The sequence below is a fragment of the Quercus suber genome, unplaced genomic scaffold (assembly GCF_002906115.3).
Source record: "Quercus suber isolate HL8 unplaced genomic scaffold, Cork oak 2.0 scaffold_49, whole genome shotgun sequence".
Lineage (NCBI taxonomy): Eukaryota > Viridiplantae > Streptophyta > Magnoliopsida > Fagales > Fagaceae > Quercus > Quercus suber.
The window spans coordinates 2,003,389-2,009,470 of record NW_027069514.1 but is presented as its reverse complement, the minus strand read 5'-3'; positions in this window follow the sequence as shown (position 1 = coordinate 2,009,470).

Sequence of the window (6,082 nt, the reverse complement as noted above, 5' to 3'; positions counted from 1 at the left end):
CTTTTTGGGAAAAACTGACTCTTCGTATTCCATTCTCACCCTAGTATAGATACCCCTTAAACCCATCAAATGTAGAGAGCTTCCAGAGAGAATTTTGAGAGAGAAACTCTAGAGAAAAATAAGATTGCCTCATCCACAATCTTTACCTAAGAGACTCTTCAAATTCCTCTACTCTCTTCCCCTCCATTGATATATCTTTGAGAGGTTTTTGACCAAATCATTTTCTCACCATACCCACATCTATGAGAAGGTTCTTTTGGTGCCAAGGGAAGCAGTTTGGAAGAGACTAATGGTTATTAGTTGATGCTATGGTTTATAGCGAAATCCGGTAAGCTAGAGAAGAAAAAGGTTCAGCGCAACCTCATTGAAGTAAGAAGCTTGGAAGGCTTAGGTACCTAGGTAGATTAGGCTTAGAGGGTCTATTGCTGTTCATGTATCCCAACTACATTTTCTAGTGGATTATTGACCGCTTGGAGGGCGGCGGAGAGGTTTTACACCGAGAGCTTCAGTTTCCTCTTTGATAACATATCGTGTGTTGTCCTTGTGTTTGTATCTCTCTTCCCTTTATCTTTACCATTAATTACTATTGTGATTGTGATTATTTATGGTTTAGATTGTTTATCAATTATGTTATAAGCTTGTGATCATTTTCTGCACATACATTTTTTGATATAAAGCTTGAATTGGTAATTTGTTGTTTGGAGATCTAAACATTCATAGTGTTTTAAACGCTATTTGAACTTTCAATTGGTATCAGAGCGGGTGCACTTATTATTGTTTAAACACCGTAGTGCAATCCTTGACCCCACATTGAGATAGATAGGTCTCAATCTCTAAATGTGCCACAATTTTTTGATGGTAGTAATTATGCATTTGGAAAGTCTGAATGAGGGCATTTTTGTGTTCTATTGATGATGCTGTGTGGGATGCAGTTGAAGTGTGTTGGACTAAGCCGAAGGGTGCCAAATTCATTTGGGATAAGGCAGCTCTTGCGGCGGCTAATGCTAATAGTAAAGCCTTGAATGCTATTTTCTATGGTGTCTCTCCAAAAGAATTTCACAGGATTTCACATATCACTATTGCTATGGAAGCATGGGAGATTCTGGAGACTACTTATGAAGGAACAAAGAAAGTGAAAGACATCAAACTACAGATGTTGACCACTCGCTTTTAGGAGCTCAAGATAAGCGAGGATGAGTCCTTTGACTCTTTTTATAGCAAGTTGAACGAGGTGGTCATCAGCAAATTTAATTTGGGAGAAAAGACGGAGGATTCTAAAATTGTAAGGAAGATCCTTCGGTCACTACCGGAAAGCTTTCGTGCCAAAGTAACAGCTATTGAAGGGAGCAAAGATCTTGACGACATTAAAGTTCAAGAGCTGGTTGGTTCTTTGCAGACATATGAATTATCACTGCCTACGCAAAAGAAGAGCAAATCTCTCACTCTTAAGACAATTGATGAGAGGGTAGTATCTCATGATTCTTCGGAAGAAGATACTATAGATAAAGATGTGGCGTACCTTGTGAAAAACTTCTAAAAGTTCTTAAAACTTAAGAACAGTGGGAAACTTGGTGACAAAGGGAAATTTCAGAATTCTGGGAAGGAAAAAAGGGAATTCAGAAGGAAAGATGGTAGAAAACCCCAATCTTCATAGGGAATCATGTGCTTTGAATGCAACGGACACGGACATTTCAAGAAAGAATGTCCCAATTATTTGAAATCAAAGGGGAAGGTCTATGCCACTACTCTAAGTGACTCAGATTCATCGAATTCTAATTATAAGGAAAGCTATGACGGAGAAGGAAACTACTCCGCATTCATGACCATTGCACATGTGGAATCCTCAGATGATTTGGGTATACTTGTGAAGGAGCTTGGTGAGCACTCTGATTTGGAGTCTATTGGAGTAGTTGAGAAATCTGAAGGTGAGGAAGATGGAGAAGAAGTGGGACTGCAAGAGACCTACAATTCACTCCTTGAGAAGACTGGTGAATATGATAAGGTGGCTAATGCAGCCATTAAAAAGATGAAGAGGGCCAAGGAAGACTACAGAATTCTTCTAGTGCAATACAAGGAGACTAAATGTGAAGTGGAGAAAATGAATGGAGAACTGCTAGAAGCTTACTAAAAAATGTGATTCCTTGAGTAAGAGGTAGTGCAAGCACAAGTCAAGATAGAGAGGTCTCCTCCAAGATGTTAGAAGATGTTATTTCATCTCAAAAAAATTCCTCAGATAAATCTGGATTGGGATATATCGGAGGGAGTAGCTCATCAACCAATGTCACCAAAGAAGTGAAGATTGTGAAGGCCAACGAGACGGTTGTAAAAGAACCTATTCCTGAGAAAGTTAAGGTTGAAAAGAAGAAGAAGGTAGCTGATCAACAGGTGTCAAATAAGTCTCATAACCAATCAGAAGTCAGACTTGAAGCTAGAGGAAGATCACTTCCAAGATCACAACGGGGTCCTAGAACAAATCATTTCTGTCACTTTTATGGATTGTAAGGGCATACCAAACCCAACTGTCATAAACTGAAGTGTTAAACAATGCAAGCGCTCCTCGATCACAAGGAAGAAGAAATGACAAGAGATCTTGGGGTGGTGAGCAACCAAGAAGTCAAAACTATGATCCCGGAATGATGGATATGATGAAGATGATCGGTGCCTTCACTACTTGCTTGGAAGCTTCACAAGAAGGTTTGACAGTCCTAACCTTTGTACCCAATCCTTCAAGGATATCACCCCAAACGCACGTGACGTGTGGGTGATGAAGGGTACTCATGCATAAGCATTATAACATGTCCATGCATCAATTCTTCCTATGCTTTGTGATTATGTTTGGTTGTATGCTTTTTGCTTTTGAGTATTGAATTATTGTTTGTTTATTTTCTCTCAAATGTTTTTACATTGTTTTTTATCAATCTTTTTTTACTTTTGTGTCAAAAATCCAAAAACACATAAAAAGTAGAAAATTCAAAAAGTTTGATCGACTTTGTTGAGTGTTGTCTCAAAGCATGTTTTGCCTTGTACCTTTGTACTAATAGCTTTGTGAATCTACGAGCTTAGCTTGTCTCATATGCACTCATATCATTGTGTGAGAAATCTTGACTTCTATGTGACTGTTGTAAATAGATCTTCAATCTTGTCATGAATGATTAGTGAATGATTTTATTGATCTTGAGACATGCATAGACCTGTGCCTTTATATCTTCCCACTCTTTATTTTGTTGTTTTTGATTAAAGAGCTCACCAAATGTAAATTTCCAAATGAAATGAGATATTGAGCTACAAAAGCCTGTTGCACATACTATTATTTGACTAGGAAAAAGGGAAAGCGACCAAAATAAAATGTATGATGCCAAAAAAGCCATAGGCTAACTCATAAAATTGAAATATTAAAAATTTCAGGCATCGATCTCACAATGAGATGTATTGGTTCAAAATGACCAAATGATATGATGTATATGGAGCCAAATGAAAATCTTTAAAGAAATGTTCTCAAGTTTATGTGGGAGGTCATATATGCATACTTCTATAATTGAGATGGATCACATTATCTAATGCTAGTTGTGTATGTCTTGGTTGAATTGATCACTGAAACTTCACATTAGACTAAGGAATATCACATTTTTTATATTCACGCACAACACACGAGTCTATGTTCAATGACTGCCATATTCATTTGTGTGATTGTACTTGTTTAAATGTGTTTTCACAAGTTCAATCTTTGTTGATCAAATACAAAAAGATTTTTGAGTGTTTAGCTTGTTTTTGGAAAGTATTTTGCTTTTACAAAAATGTCAAAAATTTCAAAACCAGTGTTGCCTTGTTTTGGCGACTCAGTCGCAGGTTGGTCCAGTCGCATACCCCAGTCGCAAGCTCAACCTTGTTGGAGCAAGAAACTTGGAGGGTTTAGGTACCTGGGTAGATTAGGCTTGGAGGGTCTATTGCTGTTCATGTATCCTAACTACATTTTCTAGTAGATTATTGACTTTTTGGAGGGCGGTGGAGAGGTTTTATGCTGAGGGCTTTGATTTCCTCTTCGATAACACATCGTGTGTTGTCCTTGTATTTGCATCTCTCTTCCCTTTATCTTTACCATTTAATTAATACTGTGATTGTGATTATTTATGGTTTAGATTGTTTATCAATTCTGTTATAAGTTTGTTATCATTTTCCGCACATACATTGTTTGATATAAAGCTTGAACTGGTAATTTGTTGTTTGGGGGTCTAAACATTCATAGTGTTTTCAACGTTATTTGAACTTTCACTCATCACTATGCTCTCCAAGCTCTTGTACAAGCAAATTTAAGTCCTCCGAAGACTCAACATGAGCAATAGTAATTCCCTTCTCTGTCACAGCTTTCCTCAGAATCCGAATCACTAAAGGTAGTGGCATACACCTTGCCCTTTGATTTCAAATAATTGGGACACTCTTTCTTGAAATGTCTGTGTCCATTGCACTCGAAGCAAGTGATTCCTTGTGTTGATTGGGGTTCCTTTCCATCTTTCCTTTTGAATTCCTTTTTCTCCTTCCAGGAACTTTGGAATTTCCTTTTATCATCAAATGTTTAAGTCCTGGAATTGATTGATATCCACTGACAATGCTAACTAAATAACAGATATTTGGTCTAGTACAAGGCATATATAAAACTTCCCATTGCAGAAGTATAAGGAACTTGTCTCATTGTCTTTTCCTCTTCAAGAGTCTTAGGCCTTTAGTCATTAGAAAGAGAAATTCCATGTCTGAAAGGAAGTAATCATTCCTTGGAGTTTTGCATGCTAAATCATTCTAAAACCTTATCTATGTATCCAACTTGTGACAAGCCTAACATTCTATTCTTGCGATCTCACCAAAGTTTGATCCCTAGAATAAAGTTAGCTTCACCCAAGTCCTTCATATCAAATTAGCTTGACAACCAAATCTTTACTGATGACATAACCCCTACATCATTTCCAATGAGTAGAATATCATCAACATAAAGCACTAGGAATATTACTACTTTATCTTAATGTCGTTTGTACACACATGGTTCATCAAGATTTTGATCAAAACCAAATAACTTGATTTCTTGATCAAATCTAATGTTCCATGATCTAGATGCTTACTCAAGTCCATAAATGGACCTTTTCAATTTGCATATGATAGGCCATAATCTGAATGACCCCTTGTGATTAAACCAATTAATTACTTAGCCAAGTTATTAATTAATCAATTTATCATGCAATTGCGTGGAAGCACAAACAAATCACCAAAAACTAAATATGTAGCGAAAATTAAATGACACGGTGATTTGTTTACGAATGGGGAAAACCCTTGCGGCAAAAACCCCACCAGGTGATTTTCAGGTCACCACTCCCGAAACTCCACTATTATCAAATCAAGCGGTCACAAGTAAAGGAATTCCAAGTACCTTACCAACCTACAGTTGAACCCTTACCCCAATACCCAATTGGACTTGATCTGTAGTGACAATTTCCACCTTTGATGCACAGCTCCTAAGTACGTGACTAACCAATGCACGGATCCCAGTACGTGGCTTACTCCTTTGCACTAATCCCAGTACATGACTAACTCCACAGCAACCCTTTGATTGTTGTAGTTGATTTACAGTAGCTTCACATAGAAACACCAATAAGGTGGTCAATGTTGGTGCAAGAGACTTTGCTTGGTTACAGAACCCAAAGGCATACAAGAAACGCAGTAAGAACTCTTTCTTCTGTAGGAGGAGGCTAGGGTTTCAAAAAGAAAACCTTATGAAGCTCTCTAGGGTTAGGTTTTTCTTTTTCCACCTCCTTTAAATAGGAGCTTTAATGGGCTCTCATATTCCAAATAGGTTTGCACAAACCTTGGGCTTTCCTAATCCAATAAGGATTATACGAAACCTTAAACAAATAGCCTTTGAGATTAAAAACGTTGTGGCTATAATCTGAAAACCCGTAAGCTCGATCGATCGAGCCATCTATCGAGCTTTAATGAATCTTGACAGATTGAGCTTCTGTTGAGGAGGTATCGAGACTTGCAGATTGCACTTTTCTTGAATAGTTCTTGAGTAGTCTTCATGTCTTCAATTTAACCACTT